Here is a 20,480-nt window from a genome sequence, read left to right as displayed (position 1 = left end):
ACATGTGCATTATGTTATGTTTGTTGTGAAATATATTTTCACCACAAATATATTGTTTTATCTATACATTTGACTTTATGAGCGCAATAAAATTCGTCCTAAAGTGCATAACAGGAATGACCATATCGCCACTCGTAAGGGTGTAAATGTATTCTGCAAGATATATGTTCATCAGTTACAAAATAAATTATATGACATTTTTTGTGTTGAATGATATTAGTGAAGAAACAAGTGAAAATTTTGTGGGAAGTTATATTTAAAATACACACAAGTACATATATCTACCAAGAAGAGGCTGTGGAAAATACTATTTTGATACTTTTAAATATTTGTTTTGTTTCTATACGATGTAACATGACTCAACCAATGAAACTCAACTAATTTGACGCTAAGGAGAATACATTGTCAAGATGAACTCGTACAACTGATTTATTAACCAGTATGTGTATGACTTTCAGTTTCTCAGATTAAACCTGAAAATACCAAAAGTGGTTTAAAAGAAATACTGTTTAAAATAATTATAGTTATACCAGGGCAGTTTGGTTATTCATTCTCAATAGAACTAATTCTGTCAATTCTAATTGCAGGACCTGTGAAGGATGAGGTTTCGTCAGAAATTCCAGAATAACAGAAAGCGGAAGGATTCATCGTTGCCTATAGTCCAAGAAAGAAAGAAAAAGACGAAAATTGCAACAAATGAAACCACATCTCAGAACAGAGACTATATGGATTAAAGCAATACTTGTGTGAAAAGCCAGTTGGGGAGGATGAAACTTCCGCCGAAAAACACAAGGAATGGATGAAAACTTGTCTGCATTGAAAGAAAAAGGATGATCTTTATAAAGTGGACTTGCTTATGGACAAAACTTTGCATGATCGTAGGAAACTGGTCATTAACAACACTCCTTTCAATGAACTTATAGAGCATTATCCTTTCCTTGTGGCATCACCAGCACAGCTATTGAATGAATTTAAGCGTCTAGGAAATGATGCAGAAAAAGGAGTGTCCAACTTTCTCTCTCAATATAAGGACACCATAAATTCTCACCTGCAGGACAGAAACATATCATCAGAAAATAAACCATTACTAGCATTTCTTATGAAACAGTCCTCACACATGTCTGATGTTACATCTAGTATTACCATTCTTGGTATCCCTTTTCTTCTAAAAAAAAGTGAAAGTATCATGGTGGGTACTGAAGTTAGGGAACCTACTAATAGTGGTATATACATTCAATGTGGTTCAATTTCTCAGTTTTGTGATCAGAAATTCAAACTATATGTTGATGGTTTTGATATTTGTGCCACTGAAGATTTTGTGAAAGCCTTCACTATGTATGTTGGGAGTTTTTATATCTTCAACTTTGTATTTCCAACAAAATTCAAGAAAACTTTCAACTTTGTATAAAGAGTTGTTCTAAAGCTTTATGATGAGTCCAGGAAAATTACCAAATCTAAAAAAGATGCAGACAGATGTGTTCTTCAGTTGCTTGATCTGTTGAATGTCAAAAAAAACATAGAAGCAAGAAATCTGTCAAAACGTCTAAAGGTAAAGAAAGAGGAAAGTGTTCAAAGCCATAAGGTTATATTAGATCTGGTAATAGTAACTTTTCATGTGTATTTGATCCAGGGTGAATTTTCAAAAACCAAGTGTCAAGTTCAGTTGTTTATTTTCAAATTGTTGCTGCATTTTGAATTTTATTTTGGTACATGTATATTGATGTACACTTGTGTTTAGTTTGGAATAAAAATGGTGCTGCTAAAATGCATTTTATATTTTTCAGGATGGTGGCAGGTTACTAGGACTTAGGTTGAATCATCAGATGGCAGTGGGGTCGACTGCTCAGTGATGGTTCTGCTGACCACAACTGACTGAAGATGGTCTCTTTGCCTAACAGTGACATTGCAGAGGTGGTCCTGACCGGGTCAACATGACTTATTTTCCATGGTCGTTGCATAGTCATAATAACAACAGTCCATTGCTTGTTTGTTTGTTTGGAATTTCGCACAAAGCTACTCGAGGGCTATCTGTGCTAGCCGTCCCTAATTTAACAGTGTAAGACTAGAGGGAAGGCAGCTAGTCATTACCACCCACCGCCAACCTACTCTTTTACCAACGAATAGTGGGATTGACCGTAACATTATAACGCCCCCACGGCTGAAAGAGCGAGCATGTTTGGCGCGACAGGGATGCGAACCCGCAACCCTCAGATTACGAGTCGCACGCCTTAACACTCTTGGCCATGCCGGGCCCAGTCCATTGTTAATGGATGGTCATAATGATAACCGCTCCTTGGACAAAGAGGGTCACACTGACTATGTCATGACTACTGTGTAGTGATTTGCAGGTAGGCAATGAGACTATTGTCAGGTAGTCAGCATTGGTCAGAATGACTACCTAACGAAAGTCATAACGATTATCATAGAGCAGTCAAATTTATTACCTGCCAGGTATCACTGCCACCATCACCTGACTATTTTCCGACTACACAGTAGTAAAAGTGACTAATATTTAATAGTCATATTAGGTAGTCATCGATTTTAGCGACTACTTGAAGAGTCTTTTTTGGCACAGCTTGATTACCTGATTTACTATTCAAAAGTCGTCGCCTTGACTTGTTCTTATTTTGAGTGTAGGACAGCTTAAGAACAAATAATTTATTTTTTATATTTAACCATAAGAATGCAGGAGGGCAAAGACTGCACCCCGAAAGGGGGAAGGAGCGAAAATAAATAAACGACACTTATTTGTGGAAATTCTTAATTACAGCACGTGATAATCTGAACGTAAAAATTTCTCAGTTAAGTTTCAAAAACTGTCCAACTAAACGTTAATAAGATTACACTCTGGACAAAGTTAACTAACTTAAAAGCACTGTACGAGCTTGAATATCCTCATTAATGCACTAATGGAACCTGACTGTTAGCAATAAATACGATAAAAATGGCGGGAATACATCATAAATGTACATTTGCGGATATAAGAGCCGATGTATCATACTGGAACTCTCGCGGAGTTAAATAATGGTGAAGCTAAACGAAAACTACAAATATGAAATTCAACAAGTAAATGGGCATATCTAAGAAATATTTGACTCTAAACGGCTTTTGAGTTCGAAGTCAAAGTCTGCAAATTAAGGAAAGATGTGATGTGAAATTTGCGTTAAATTAAAGATCGTACAGTAAAGTTAGCACAAAAACCAGAAGCAAAGTGTTGTTAAGGTGGATATAATGAAAGAAGAAACAAAAAAGCACAAGATGATCTGATGTATATATAAAAAATTTTTGATGCAAACATGAAGATTGCTTGTTGTTTGTTTTTTTTTAATTTCGTGCAAAGCTACTCGAGGGCTATCTACGCTAACCGTCCCTAATTTAGTAGTGTAAGACTAGAGGGAAGGCAGCTAGTCATCACCACCCACCGCCAACTCTTGGGCTACTCTTTTACCAACGAATAGTGGGATTGGCCGTCACATTATAACACCCCCACAGCTGAAAGAGCGAACATGTTTGGTGCAACTGGGATTCGAATCCGCGATCCTCGGATTAGGAGTCGAACGTTTTAATGCACTTGGCCATGGCGGGCCACAAACATAAAGAATTAGTTGTTTATGAAAGTGTAATTACCCTTTCGTAAACATACACCGAATGAACTATTCTGGATAAAAAAGTAGAATATTACAACATGCGACTGAAATCCTGTAACAGTTTAAAATGAATTTTAATCAAAAACGAAAACTTAAAGTAGAGGTACAGGAATATCAGCAGTTAATAGTAATAATAAAAAGAAACAGTATTAAAAGAAATGTTACTAAAATGCTCTTTATGATTCAGCTGTTTTGCGTGTAATAACACTATCTGGAAGTCCCTCGCTGGTACATCGGTAAGTCTACGGATTTACAACGCTAAGATCACGGGGTTCGATTCACATAGGTGGAATCAGCAGATAACCTTATGTAGCTTTGCCATATGAAAACACGCATACATTATCTCAAAATGCATTGCTTGACGAGTAGACCTTAAGTCTAGTACGGAAAGCTTTCTTAGCCGGCGACGAGATTGTTTGTTCCTAATCCGAAGCAAACATGGCGGCTCAGAAGTAGTTTGCATCAGGAGATTTTTCTGATAACATATCGCCGATATCTCTGGTTTAATATGAGACAGCATCGGTTTCTCGCTTTCTATAACTATGAGATTCCTCTCAGATACCTTTAGAGCATCTTCTCCAGTTTCCAGTGTAATCTAATCTCTAAAAAGGCCTTCATGTCGTTAGCGATATCCAGACTGTGCTGTTTTCCCAAACACATACAAAATAGATTTTGTAGCGAGTTTTTGTTGTTGTTGTTGTTTTTCAAGCTATAAATTCGCACTTTTTGTAGAGAATGCCGTCAGCTCGAGTTCACCTCGAGCACGATTTTACTTTATTTTAGTTAAAGCGAAAGAAAAGCGTAAACAAATCAACGAAATCTTACAAAATCATAAGTTTCTTTTTTGTTTAATCTGTGTTGCCTCTGTTAGTAATATAATACATTGTTCAATCTAGCGAGCATAGCCCGAGAATGCCACGTGGTTTCTGCACAATTGCGTTACTCAGGAACCTTTCAATGTAAGTTGGCATTAGGAGGTAATTACCGCTACAGCACTAATGTAGCGTTAATAATTATTAAAAATAAGGTCGTTTTTCTAAGGAAATGAAATGTAATTACATTTTTACAACATTTCATAGTCGACATTTTCTTTCCTTTTTTATAAAACAAGTAATGTAGCGATTAAAAGTGGAAAATTTTGTTTACAAGTAAACAGAAATATTGTTTTATAAGTACATAGAAATATTGTGTTTACAAGTAAGCAGTAAAATTACGTTTAAGTAAACACAAATATTGTATTTACATGAAAATAGAAAATATCTGTTTACAAGTACACTGAAATATTATGTTTAAAAGTAAACAGTAAAATTGTGTTTACGAGTAAAAAGTAAAACTACATTTACAAGTAAACAGAAATTCTGTATTTATAAGTAAACAGAAAAACGTGTATATTTGATTTTTTGCTAACTACAATTCACCATAGCGGTGGATTACTCCCGAATGTTTTTTTTTGTTTTTGGATTTCGCGAAAAACTACTTGAGGGCTATCTGCGCTAGCCGACCCTAATTTAGCAGTGTAAGACTGCAGGGAAGGTAGTTAGTCATCACCACCCACCGCCTACGCTTGGACTACTCTTTTATCAACGAATAGTGGCATTGACCGTTACATTATAATGCCCCCACGGTTGGGAGAGCGAGCATGTTTGGTGCGGCCGGAATTCGAACCCGTAACTCCCAGATTGCGAGTCTAGTGCCCTAACCACCTGGCCATGCTGGGCCTGTTACTCCCGAATGGTGTGGTATTCTGAACTAATAACTTTACGTACACAACAATAGGATATGTAATTGTAAAACGTTATAACATATATATATATGTAAATTTTAGACGTACTGGTTGAAAGTAACTTAAAATCAGAAAACTAACTCCTGGATTCTTACAAAATAAGAATGACAAACTACACCCGCAAACCCAATGATTCATGAAGAAAACCAGGGGCAAATTACACCGTGACCCCACTGTTTAATGGAGGATACCAGGAACAAACTACATCCATAGATCTTGTCATGTAAAAAATTAAATAAACCACCGGATATACGTATATAGAATATCAATGAAACTATATACCAGTTAGCTCCATAATTCATGAAAAATACTAGTTACAACTATACACATAAACTTGGTGATTCATGAAAAATTCCAGCGACAAATTACACTCAGTGGTTAACGAAAAATACCAGTTAAAATTACACATATAAACTCCATGATTCGTGGAGAACACTAGTAGAGAAATACACCAAATGGAACACACCAGTTAAAACTATACACGTAAACACAGTTATTCATGGAGAATACTAGTGGAGAATTACACCCAGTGAAAAAGGCCAGTTAAAACTATACACGTTAATACGGTGATTCATAAAGAATTATACCCAGTTGGACGTAGCAGTAACACGAAGATTCATGGAGAATACTAGTGGAGAAGTACACCCAGTGGAACATACCAGTTAAAACGGCATACTTAAAAACGGTGATTCATGGAGAATACTATTTGCAAATGACAGGCAGTTGTCGTTCATTCTACAATGTTTCATTACTAACTAGTTTTGTAATCTGACTTCCAAATTAATAGCTTGCCAATTCTCAGTGAACGAGGAATAGAATAAAAACATTTTAGCAATCAATGTATATGACAAATTATTTGAGAATAAATTCAGAAACGTCCCCTAGTGACACAGCGATACGTCTGCGCGTTTACAACGTTAAAAACAGAGTTTCAATACACGTGGTGGGAAGAACATGGACAGACCATTGTGTAGCTTTGTACATAACTTCATATAAACAAGTGAGAACAAAGTGACCTAACGATAAGTATACAGACTTACCTTTCCATACCCGTAGTGGACAGAGCATATATAGCCTATCGTGAATTAAACAACAACTAATGTATAAAGAGCTAAGATAAAGCCCACTTGGAGCGTTGTAATGGTCCCTCATTATTAAAATACCACCATTGTAGTGTCACAGAGCCTTGTGAGTCGAATTTGCTTTCCCTTTTCCAATTTCTTATATTTTCTTTATTTTCTTGGCAGAAATTGGATTCCGTGTAAAAATATTAACATATTAAGATAACTTTTTTAACTAATATTTCTAGCTAGTACAAAAGTTAGTATAAAATGTTCCTTACGTTAACGACAATACTTGTTTGATTCCATCCGAATGTCTTAATGTTATTTAAAACGTTTTCTCTCGTGAGTTCACGACACTCATTTCTGAATTTAACACTAACAACGCCCCAAATAAATCTACTTATTATCCAGTAACAAAGATTTCTAAAATTCCAGTCAGTTCCATACTTAAGTGCCTATCGTATTAATTGTTTCTCGAATATTCTCATTACTCGGTATGTATTGAATTATTTTTCAAGACTCAGACCTATCGTTCTCAGACGTATTAAGTCTATCCACCATTTTTGTATTTACACAAAATTTCGCTGAGGTGGCGTTATATTCATACGGTTCGCAACAGTTGAAAAATTTACGTTTCAAAATGTTGTGTTTTTTTATATATCTTACTAAATGCAATTTTTAATAACTATTTTTCCCTCAATTATTCCTAGAATCTTGGTTTGTGAAAGAACAAACATAAATGTTGTATTCTAACTTCAAACCACACAATATTTATACTCGTAAAACTACATAAAACAAAAAAACAAAAATCGTTTACTATTTTTCTTTTATGTCGGACATTTTTCGTGCCGTGAATATATCCACTTAGACATTTTCTCCAAAATTGCGGGAAACGCCTGTTTCAAGCGTGGTACGAATTCTTTACATGTGAAATCATGCAAACAATTTTTTTTACACCGTTAAATCATCTTTGATTACTTTATCATGGCAGAAAACAAAAAGCTAGAATGTGTGAAGTGAAACCATAGAAAACACATTTGAAAAATATCAAACTGATTGAAAAATAAAGGCGTATTTAACGGCTTAGTTTATTAAAATCCATCGGATAAACGTTTGTCTCTTTTAAAGCCACTTACAAATTTTTTTCTAACTTTCCATAGTGGTTGAAAATTTAATTAGCTCAAATATGCCAATGATATAAATTTGAGAGTTCGCTATTCACGTCTCGTTACCGCAAAAATATACTCCACACTTTACATTCGTAGATGCACTGTTAGAGAAGCAGCCAAATGCCACTATTTTGTCCGACATGGTTACTCCAACTTAACAACTAGCTGTTTTCCCTTTAGTTTATCAACCCAATAATTTAAGAATGTTATATACAGATATATAAGTTTTGTGTAGGTTTGAGCAACATTCTGAAACAAATACAAAGTTATGCTAACTTTATTTAACTATATAGTACTTTCGGAGAGAGAGAAAACAATTAATTTTATCACGGATTTATGCAAATAGCTTTTAGAAGAAGCTTTGCCAAAAATTAAAATAAAAGCAACTAGACAACTCCAACATGGAGAATATTATCCAAAGATATAAGTATTTGTTTGTTTTTGGAATTTCGCACAAATTCTAGCCGTCCCTAATTTAGCAGTGTAAGACTAGAGGGGAGGCAGCTAGTCATCACCAACCACCGCCAACCTACTCTTTTACCAACGAATAGTGGGATTGACCGTTACATTATACACCCCCACTGTTGGGAGGGCGAGCATGTTTAGCGCGACGCGGGCGCGAACCCGAGACCCTCGGATTACGAGTCGCACGCCTTACGCGCTTGGCTATGCCGGGCCATAAATATTTGAAAGAATAAACTAATATGTTCCCGTTACTGTTTGTTCATGAGCTTCTAAAAAAGCTATTGAAATATGAAAATTGTCTTTATAATTTTGACTGCACTGTCTGTCCGATGACTCAAAGTTTAGTGGAAATTTAGTGTTGTAAAAGTACAGAAAAGGCCATTATTCCCTTCAAACTTTGCTTTTTTGACCTGGATAATAAAATTTAGAAATTAACCTATTTTCTATGTAAAAACGGGCAAATCTGGACATTTACATAAGGTCTTAATAAAACAACATATAAATCAAGATTTACGTGTATTTATACTAAAGTTATACAAAAATGTTTAGAAGTAAGTAGTTTTCGAGATTTGCGACTTTAATGTAAATCATTTTCACGTATCAGCACCCAAATATAGTCTCCCAACATGTTTTCGTTATACGCTCCTCGGTCGCAAAAGCAAAGTTTGAAGAGAAAAATAAGTCTTTTCCATTTGCTTTAGGCATAAGCAATTGGGAAATAATACTTTTTGCTCAGGAACAAGAAAAAGTAGAAATTTTGTTACATAATGTTATCATACAGTTTTCTATTGACAAGCAGGTACAGTAATCTAACTATTAGCACGTAAAACGTTTTATCGACTGTCACGTAAAATTTTCATCCAATCATTCATAAACGAACGATTAATTGCGATTTTGTTTTGTTTGGTTAATTCTTACACTAATGAAGCAATATGTAATTTCGAACAAGTAAACTCGTCAGATAAAATTGTAGAACCTTCTATAAATACGGAACATATGGAGTCATAATTATTAGCTTTTCGGGCTGCGGAACGAGGGGTCCAGGATTGAAGACATAATGACATAATGATAAAGTCAGTAAAGCTGGAGAGACTGAGACTTATCGGGTATTTGCTTCAAATATTGAAATATTAGAAATAGGACATTTTAGTTTGTAGTGTTGCTTTATTCTTACGGAAAATAACATATGTGAACCCACTATAAAATAATAAGAGTAGATAAGGGGCCATATGCATTGAATCCGAATTTTAACTGAAAAATAAAGAGTTTTCGTTTCTGACGACGAATTCTGCTTGTCACAAACATTTCATATATGACACATATTTAGATATGTAACACATTTCATAAGTTCCAATGTCTTCCCTCACCTCTTGTTAAGGCTGCTCAACGACGATAAAAACGATGAACGTCCTGCCATCTATCAACCGATATAGCATTTTATTTCTAACGCTTCTATTATTTCTTCTTTTTTTATTAACATATGAGTACATACTGAGTAAGTACGTTTCCTGTTATACCATTAACAGTCATATCATTATACAACACAAATAATACCATATTTCGTTATCATATTTTGCTTAATTCATTCACATAAAGCAAAAACACAACAATTCGTTTGTCATTTCAGCATTAAGAAGCATTACTTCGATAATCACACCGAATCTACTTTCCTTTACTACAAATATTTATATAATTAAGGAATCGAACGAAACCTAGTTATTTTGTATTCTGGATACTTGAGTAAGTAAATAATCGCATTAAGCTTGTTTGTCTTCAGTCAGGGTACATTTACGTAATCAATGAATTGGTGGTTTTCTAAACGTAAACGCTGCTTTGGGAATTTTCAGATTTTCATTATGTGGAGATATATATATATATAGAGAGAGAGAGAGAATATACGAAAAATACATAATGTTGAAGATAAATCACTTTACATAATGTTACGTGACGAAAAGAACTAATTTTGTGCAATAAAAAATGCACTAGAATTAGAAAAGCGACAATCTAAACCAAAAATTTTGATCAACAGATATACAAGTACGGTGTTGCCTTTAATTCACTCTTGTAAAAGGAAAATACAAAAACTAGTTTAATAAACCTTATCACAAGTAAATCTACACTGCTCTAAAATTGTAAATATTTCTTGTAGCACGTAATGAGTGTTATCAGTGTAACTTACAAGCACCTTTATTGTCGCTGGTGTCACAGTGAGAAATGAATGTCTTAGGTGATGGTCAGTAACTAACATTTTCGTTATTGCTGAAACCATAGTGGGGAATGTGTTACGTATTGAAACTAACGTTTTCGTTATCGCTGATGTCATGGAGGTAATGTGTTACATAATAATGATTAGTAGCAAACATGTCCCTTACTGCGGATGTCACAATGAGGAATATGTGACAAGTCCAACTAATTCATCAGAAAACAAGTTGCATGGATACTTATAAAATGGAAAAAAAAACAATAAATTATAAATCTTTATACTGTCGTTATTTATTATTAAAAATAAAGCTACACATAGGGTTATCTGTGCTCTGCACACCACGGTTATCGAAACCCAGTTTCTAGCAGTACAACTCCGCAGACATACCGCCGTGCCACTGGAGTACAAATCTTTCTGTTATAAAATTTGTCTGGGCTACTAAAATTGTGGTTTTTCTGTATGCTCTTTACAAAATACGCAACATTTTTTACCTTATAAAATCTATGGATACGGATTTACAACGCTAAAGTCAGGGATTCGATTCCTCTTGTTGGACACAAGGCTTTACTATAAGAAAACACACATAAAAACTATAATTCATCTATATTTATCAGTTAACTGGCTATTTTTCTTTCTTGTTTTTTTGTCTTTGTTTAACTTGAAGTTGTTGTTGAGTAACTTAGTGGTTAAACCATCCCAGAACCTTTGAGTTTCAAATTTTAATAGCTTGATTTCCGTCTCTGAATGTAAACATCTCCTTGTTCTGGTTTCTAAGATAAGTAAATTATGTGCCCACTTTTTTCTGTAGGTAACATTTTCGTTAGCATGTGTACATTTGGATCCAGTACTCTAGACAGAAGGGTAAGTATAGTTTGTAAGAACGGTTGCATAAACTGGTGTTAACGACGTGTTTCTCCCGGAGCAAAACAGTGGAGACACGTGATAAGATACTAGCACCTATATATGTAGTTCACCTTGAAATCTTGGCCACTCGACAGTGCAATACAGCCAAGAAGCAATGTGGTTTGAAGAATTCATAATGTCATATTTTTAACGGTGTGTAGGCATAATGACACAACATTTTCTAAAAAACGAGTCTTTAGCGGAGAACTTGCCTAGTTGAGCGTTTAAAGACCAACAGGCTCCGAGACAACACAACATAGCAACACTCTCAATTTTAAAATGAAAATTGTAATTACAAAAGAGAATCTTTCTTCCTATACAGTCACGTGGTACACGTGGTAAAATTTGAAATGCATCTTGGTATTGTTAACACAAAACAAACAAGGATTTTAAGAACATAAAAGCTTTAGTCATTTCTCAAAATTAATAGTTGTGTTTGTGAAAAAAACTAAAGAGGCTGGAATCACATCAATTATTTACGATCACATGAGACTTCCATGTGTGTTTGCTTTGCTTAAATGTGGCCTTAAAAATCAAGAATTCTGGGAAGTTTATCAACAGGTGTTTGTCTAAGATTAACCTAGTCGCATTCCACATAAGTTTATTAGAATGAGTATTGTAGTGTCATACAATGATGTATAATCAAAGTCATTAAGTAACTACGATCGATAGCTGTATCCCACAACCTCAAACAGTGGTCAGTCCTCGGTGCATAAAAATAGATTTCTAACATTTGGGTAATTAATTTCTTGTTGTTTAATTACCGAGTTCGGAGAATTGATTTTTAACTGACTTTTAATCTTTTCTGTCTACTTTCTAAAAAATAACATCATTCACATAAGTGAAGAAAGTCACATTAGATGTTCTAAACAGATATGCTGTAGCATGTAAAGTATTATACAGATCTCCCATTAGGTTTTTAAAGTATATAGGTTAAAGTCTGCTAAATTATACCCTTTAATCATGTACGCGAGAACATAAAAACTAACGTAGGTTAATTGAAATCTCGCAAAATAATTTCTAGGTTAAATAAAACAAAGTTTAGAACCACAAGTTTATATGGAAACTAGTTTTTACACTTTTACAAGTCTTCGTTAATACAACTTTTACTTGTTTTGAAAGTTTTAGAAACACGCTTCTATAAAAACAGTTAATATGTTTTATCTTAACTTACTTTGCACGGCCGTTCATATTTGTCTACTGTTGTTTTTACTCAGGTATTTAAATGGAGTTAGTGAGGATCAGTTTAAATTTCTTAAACTGTTCCGTTGCCCAAATATTTAATTAGAGTCGATAAGTGTTCAGCCTAAATATCCCAACATGAAGTTGTTGATGGTCAGCTTAAATATCCCAAGCATTTACATGAAGTTGTTGAAGGTCAGCTTAAATCTTTTACGTTACTGCTCAGATGTTTAGTTGACCATGGCTATGTTAAAACTTCTTGTTAACGAAAGCAGTTGGTCATAGTAAAATGAAGCTTTTAAATTTAAAACAGAGAACTTTGATTCTTCTCTTATAAACAACGACTGAAACCGAGTTATAATCTGGTTTCGAGGTGTGAATACAGTGGAACATAAGTATTGCTTATCGAAGGTATGAATACAGTGGAACATAAGTATTGCTTATCGCTTGGGAGAATTATTGATCTAACAGGTTTTTCTGTTTACAAACTTTTAACTTTGAATTCGCAAATTAAAAAGATCCAAATTCTTAGGACGTGGTGAAAACTTTTCTTATCATCAGATCCGATCTTACTAATTTCTTTTTATCCCTTTTTACTTTGGTATTGTTTAGATTTTGATACAAATATTCAGCACACAAACTGAATTTGTGTATGCAACAAAGCTGAAAAACATATTTGTCAATTTCTTAACTCAGAGTTTCCTTTGCACTAAAATCGTAATGGGCAGACAGTAATCAAATAAATATATATTTAGGCTTTTATGACCCCAAATCAAGCGCGACGTGACACATTGACTTTTATATAGGTTAGAAATCTTGCATTATTAGCTGAGCATATGAATTTAGAACTAACCTAAATCTCCTTATCTCACCGAACGTCTTGAGATACTACTGAGTTCACGGCCGACAATACTTTTAAAGCAGAGGTACTCAACTGACGAAATAATGTTTTCTAACCCTTATAAACAAAACCGTAACAAAAGTATACTTTAATCTTATTTTTGGTCTAAACAGGAAGCTTGCTATGATCGGAAGTTAATATATTAATAAATTAGATCCTTATTTAGATCTTAGAATTTTACTGAAAAGTTCACAGAGTAAGAACAACATCTCGAGGTCAATGAGGTCAGGTTTCAACATTATCAGAAATCTGAAGAGTTAAATACTTCAAATTAATTATAGTAAATTCTAAAATATATGTTTCATTAATGTTTTTAAAAATAATTAAGATAAATAAGATAACCGCTGTTATCTACTAATAATTTTCATTCTAGTATATTTAAGTATATATTAAAAACTATATTTTTCAAGGCCTAAGAACGAAACAAATAGAGATACAGAGCTTACTTGAGGTTTGCTATAAAGAAGATTTTCGTGTATTTATTCAGAGGTTTTTGTTACTTATTTCCGTGGGCATTTGAATGTGGTACATTATTACTATTTGAAAAGCTCCCCACTGATACAGCAGTAAATCTACGGATTTACAACGCTAAAATCAAGGATTCCATTCCCCTTGGTAAGCACAGCAGATAGCCCGATGTGGCTTTGCTAAAATAAGAACACAAACTATCTGAAATATTTTATTCACTAATTCATTAGTTCATTTAGAATGTGTCCACTCAATGACCTAGTATATCAACGTCAAGTTCTCTCCTTGAATTATGTGTCTCCATAAGTTCTAAGGCCCAGCATTACCAGGTGCTTAGGGCACTCGAACTGGAATCTAAGGATCGCGAGTTCGAATCTCCGTCCCGCTAAATATGCTTGCCCTTTCAGGCGTAGAGGTATTGAAAATGTGACAGTCAATCCCACTGTTTGTTGGCAAAATAGTAGCTAGTTGTCAGGGTAGGTAGTATTGGCTAACTGTTTTCCCTCTTGTCTATCATTCCTAAATTAGGTACTACTAGCTCGGTGTGAAATTCAAACAAACTACGTCATGATGTAAACAGTCATAACACAAGTAAACTCATATGCTGCAACAGTCAGAAAAACATTACACAGTCAGTAAAAACCACAAATAACTAGTGAAGATTTACCCAAAACTACTGAAGACACACACGAAAACCACACCAATGAACACTGAAAATGTGTTGATCGATGCCATTACTTCTACTTTCTCTGAAATAATGACCAAATACACTAATCCAATGTTTCCGATGTGTCTGGAAAAGTGCCTCACTCCTTCAATAGCAGCAACTAACCTCCAACCAGTCCTGAATAATTTAGAAGAATACTGCCAGAAATATAGAATAAAAATAAATATTCCGAAAAACCAAGTAATATTATTCACCAGATTAAATCAACTGAAAAAAAAATCAACCATAGTTATACATAAATGGATCACTTTTACTGACTGCTACTTCTGTTAAATTTTTAGGATTAACTTACGATACCAAGAGCAAATTATGCAAGAAGCCTATCGGGTAGAAATCAAGGTACATCACCTGATAATATAATAAAAATCTACAAATCATACATTAGACTCATTATAGAATACGCATGTCCAGCCTAGATAAACATAACACAAAAACAATTACAAAAAATACAAAACTCAATCTTAACTTCAGCTTATAAAGTACCACGTAGTACTTCATGCACAATTATGCAAACATAGAAACAGTATCTGAAAGACTCTTGAATAATACACTAAATTATTATAATAAATATTGGCATAAAAATGATTTATTGTGTGGTCTACGTACATGATCAACATAGTACTAAGTACCTCTCTCCTATGAATATATATTTAAGAAATATAAATCAAGCTGGCCACCATGCACTAGAAGTTTAGAATTAGTATAATATTCAGAATTTTTTTGTTAAATATATTTATAAATAGATAAAAAATAATAATAACAATGAAAAAATAAAAGAAAATAAAAAATACATAAATTAAAAAAAAAGAAACTCAAGACAATATATGGACATTGCCCTGAAAAGGGTCGGAGTACTGTGGGTCACTCTGGTCCTAAAGCACTACAACTACAACATAGTAGTAGCTAAAGTGTAAGTTAGGGATGGAGGAAGAAGTCTTTTGCACCTGACTCTCCCCTTGCTTATCTAAAATCCAACATACCCAAATACCCACAAAGAACAGCGAACAGCCATAACACTGCTGAAATTCGGTTCCAAAGCAGTTGTCCCCGGTGACACAGCGATATCTTTGCGGACTTAAAACACCAGAAATCGGATTTCTTCTTCAGGAGCTGTAAAGTAAAATGTTGAAGTTTTGGCTACATAAAAACAAAATATAAGTGTTATAAGGTCGTTCATTTCTGGTATTAATGTCTTCTATACACTAATACGCACAACAGAAGCTACGAAAATAAAATATTTTGAAATTGTAGACAGTATAGCATTCAATTATACATTTTTTGTTTTCTGTAAGCAATATACCACACAAATGAAATACTAGTACAAAAATTTATTCAACTAAACTTTAGATTAAATTCTTAAGGCATGTAACAGAGACATTTATTTCAGAATATTTACATATAGATTAGATAACTCTGGAACATAGCAGTTGTTTCTTGGGTAATTCAGAATTTTTTTGTTAAATATATATATAAATAGATAAAAAATAATACATAGCAGTTGTTTCTTGGGTAATTAATGAACTTATGAAAGCTGTTTTTAAAATGCTTCTTTCCGCAAGAGAACACTGTTTAGACATCCCTTTCTTTTCTTTTTCTTTTTACTGTAAATATCTGATCGTTTCTTTTGCTCCTAAAACAAAAACTTCACTGTGTTGTTGAGCAACGTCACGAAAGTGGTAAGTTACGTCATTATTAAGACATTTTGTTTATTAAGGCTTGTTCTTGTATTGTATTGTATTGTAATTTCGCACAAAGCTACTCGAGGGCTATCTGTGCTAGCCGTCCCTAATTTAGCAGTGTAAGACTAGAGGGAAGGCAGCTAGTCATCACCACCCACCGCCAACTCTTGGGCTACTCTTTACCAACGAATAGTGGGATTGACCGTCACATTATACACCCCCACGGCTGGGAGGGCGAGCATGTTTAGCGCGACGCGGGCGCGAACCCGCGACCCTCGGATTACGAGTCGCACGCCTTACACGCTAGGCCATGCCGGGCCTGGCTTGTTCTTCACGACTAAGTTTACCTTTTTGTAGTATTAAAGCAGTTTTCAAATTAGCGTCACGTGTGCAGAGCCAGACAACGTGAATTTTATTTTTTTAATAATTCATTATGTATACGAAATAAACACAAGTAAGCTGTGAGATGAAGATTTGAAAGTTCAAAAAATGTTTGCGCCTTTTGCAGATGTTTATTTAATGAAGTTCAAGATTCCCCCATATCTTGGTTTTAATGGGAGATTCAGAAGTATTTATTTTAATTTTTAATTTACAGAGTATTTCCAAACAGTGTTAATGGAGTCCTACTCTGAATATCCAGTTGCAAAAGTATATAAACGTGTGAATATATTGTAGGAACCAATCTCTGGTAGTAAAAAAAAAGTTAATCATTATACATTATCAACCGATAGCTCTTTCTGGTAGTCATGCTTAGTGTTTATTTTAGTTTTAAGTGCAAAAATGCATAAAATTATGTGTATGTATAAGATGGTGCAGATATATATATATATATAAAGAATTAATTTTGCAGAATTTGTCCAAAAATGTTTACATACTTTTCTTTTTGATGTTATTGTATGGAGTTATTATTGAGTAAATGCCTAAGTAGCGACACAGAAGGTAACGTATGATCGGACAAACGTGTATGTGCTGTTATTATTGTTTATATAAATTGTTTTAAACATTTATTCCTCGAAACACCCATACAGACCTGTTTTGTATAAAAGAGTGTACTTTTGGTATAATCTTTTACGAAACAGACCAACACTCTGTTCAGACAATTTCTATGTACTGTCTAGCTAAAGTCATGCCTCGTCACGTGCTAGAAGTTATATAGTGTCAAATTGTTTTATCTTCCAGAAATAGTACAAGCCAAACAGACATTGTGAGAACGGTAGGGTACTTCATACAGTTAAATACAATTATAGATACACATATAACGTTCTACATAGTTATAAGTATACATACATAGTTATAGATACACATATAACGTTCTACATAGTTATAGATACACATATAAAGTTATACATTGTTATAAATGCACGTACATAGTTATAGATGCACAAATAAAGCTATGGATTGTTATACATAGTTATGCCGTTGTGCCACTGGATGGGGTGCTTTATTTTTGAACATAATTACAACAATATCAAAAGTTTCGGACAATTTAGTGGATTTAGGTTAGTTCTGCACTTAAAATTTAAATCCTAAACATAAAAATAACTCTTATAAATGTAATTACAATTCCATGAGAAATTTTTAAAAAATATTTCAAACATTGTAACCCAATTAAGATTTAATGAAATTAGTTATAAAAATAAAATAACGACATCCGTAAGGGAACTATCTTTTTATTTTTTTTCGTTCGATACAGAACTGATTATTTCGAAAATTACGATTCTTATCGTATTCAACAATAATGACAACTTTATATCAGATCAATGAATAGATTTTAAACTTTACTTATTTCAACCACCTACAAAGAGTAAACGAGTAAAGACAGCATTAGTGTTATCAAAACCTTACACTGGAGGTGAAAGATATTTCATACAATTTATTATATATAATCTATATTGTAAAACAAACAAAAAAAATACCAACGCAATTTATGTATTACTCATGAATTTCTTAAAAACAATATCAAAGCAATATATTCTTAAGAGAAGATTTTTAAAAAAAGGAAAGTTAAATCGACTTATATTAAAAAAGCCTAATCAAAAGCTGTTAATCCATAAAACAGGAAACTTTTCACTCAAAAACAAGTACTAATTTGAGAAACAATAAAATGTGGATTATTTCTTGAAAATCCTTTTTAGTGATGCTAGTAAACATTCACAAGATTGTGCTTGGTATTTGTTTTTAAACATTTTATATGGGGCTTCTCTAATTGACCAGTATTAAATATAACACGCGTAATTTTCCATTCGAAATATATAATATTGTATGTGGGACTTCTGTAATAGATCTGTATAAAATATCAAGTGTTTCTTAATTCAAAATTTATTTTTCGGGGATGTGAAGGAAAGAAGTGTGGATTACCATAACTAGGCAACGTTAGGCCTAGGTAATGTTTATTTTGTTTTTTTATGTAGCCATACATTGGTGCTTTAATCGTAATAGCTTTCCTCTTCACATTTATCCGTTAGAGATGCATTGCTGGTTTATGTTCTAAAGACCTTGAATCTAAATGTTGTTATTGAACTAGAAAGTAAAGAGTGTGTTTCGTGTTTTTCTTATAGCAAAGCCACAAAGGGCTATCTGCTCAGCCCACCGAGGGGAATCGAACCCCTGATTTTAACGTTGTAAATCCGGAGGGAAAGTAAAGAAAGGAAGTATCTTTGAAAATTACAAAGACTGAAAGGTATGTCTCGATTAAAAAATATATAAGGCTTACTTAAGAAAAGTTAAAAGAATATAATTGGTAGGAGGTTGTTAAAGCGAGGCGTGCTCCTTTGAATATCACAATATATCTAATGATTTGTGAAACGTTAAAAGAAGTGGAAGTTGCAGAAAACTTTCTTATTTATAATACTGTTCATTAGAAATAACGAGAGTACGTTAGATGTCTGTCAATTGACTTAGGAGCAAAAATTGCTCCTAAATAAGAAAAAGGAAAAAGAAAAATTTAACTCATTAAAAAAACAAAAATATTTTAATTTCAAACTTACATTCAGTTTTCTTTTCCTATTAAGCATACTACGTAATGAAGGAAGTAGACGCCATTAGTTTTCTGATACTGTTATTAATGCTAAGATTAACTTGGAAGTAATTTGCCTCATTCTTGTCTTCGTTAGAGCTCTTAAGCTTATAAATATTTTTAACTGTATAGGAGCTACTTCATTACTTTTAGGTTGAACACAGCATAATCCTAAAACCTGTATCATGGTGGATTATTTAGCATATTTTCTTGTTTCATTTGCCTTCTTCTGGCAGAAAGAGTACGAAATATTAAGAAAGTTCCTCTCTCGAAATAATATTTTGCTTTTCTTAACTAACGAAAGCTTCACTCATTGTGAAACTCAATACCTTTTTCCTATCGCTCATCTTCACGAATCTCATCGTTCTTCAAGCGGTAGAAATCAAATAAGTGAAAACTCTTACTTAAACAATAGGGACAGCTCTGAAGTAGATTACTGTAACTCGCAAGCAAAACAATATTGGAAAGGAACACGCTAGATAACGTAGCACACTTCCTGTATCCGCCTTTTGTGTACTGGCATAGAAAGTAGGTTAACTTAATTCATAAACCAAAAACTACTGCCTTAATCTCATATTAAGGTCTTCGTTGCTTAGTTTAAAACAGCTGCTGCGTTAATTTCATATTAAGTACATATTTAGTTCAAATTTAACCTAGTCTATAAAACAACTACTGCCTTAATCACATACTAAAGATAAAGTAATATATGACACAGTAGACATAAACATTTATTGTTTAATCTGGAAGTGAAAGTTACCTTATTTTTACCTCACATTCATTCACTGTTATAACTTCAGAGAAGGAAATGCTACACCTAAAGACATTTGTCTTAGCAAACTAGTAAAAAACACAACGGGTATGTAAGTCATGTAAAGGTAGATTGGGGTTTAAACCTCAAGAACAGATTTTATCACTATGATTGGCAATATGTTCTACAAAGTATCTTGCTTGTCTCTTTACAAGGGCCTCCGCTAGTACAGCGGTATGTCCACGGATTTACAACGCTAAAATCAGGGGTTTGATTCCCTTCGGTGGGCTCAGCAAATAGCCCCATGTGGCTTTGCTATAAGAAAAAACACAAAAACACACTCTTTACAAGAACTTTTTTAAATTAAGCAGTGCAATGCTATTACTACAGATATAATCAATGAAGATATGTGATAACTATCTATTCTCACAACTCAAATATACATTTATAAACTTGTGAATGAAATATGGTATTTATCTTAAAGCATTAAACGTCCCTGAAACACAGCAATATGATAGTTAAAAT

General features: G+C 33.6%; 1 long non-coding RNA gene across 1 annotated transcript; it reads right to left on the bottom strand.

Moving 5' to 3' along the window:
- Positions 1 to 10,481: 10,481 nt before the first annotated feature.
- On the bottom strand, positions 10,482 to 19,666 carry LOC143258403 (uncharacterized). The gene is made up of 2 exons (XR_013032262.1): positions 19,537 to 19,666; positions 10,482 to 15,622 (listed from the first exon to the last, which is right to left on the bottom strand). It is a non-coding gene; the product is annotated as an uncharacterized LOC143258403 (long non-coding RNA).
- Between the last annotated feature and the right edge of the window lie 814 nt (positions 19,667 to 20,480).

The sequence above is a fragment of the Tachypleus tridentatus genome, chromosome 8, assembly GCF_004210375.1.
Source record: "Tachypleus tridentatus isolate NWPU-2018 chromosome 8, ASM421037v1, whole genome shotgun sequence".
Classification (NCBI taxonomy): domain Eukaryota; kingdom Metazoa; phylum Arthropoda; class Merostomata; order Xiphosura; family Limulidae; genus Tachypleus; species Tachypleus tridentatus.
This window is presented reverse-complemented; position numbering and strand designations above follow the sequence as displayed.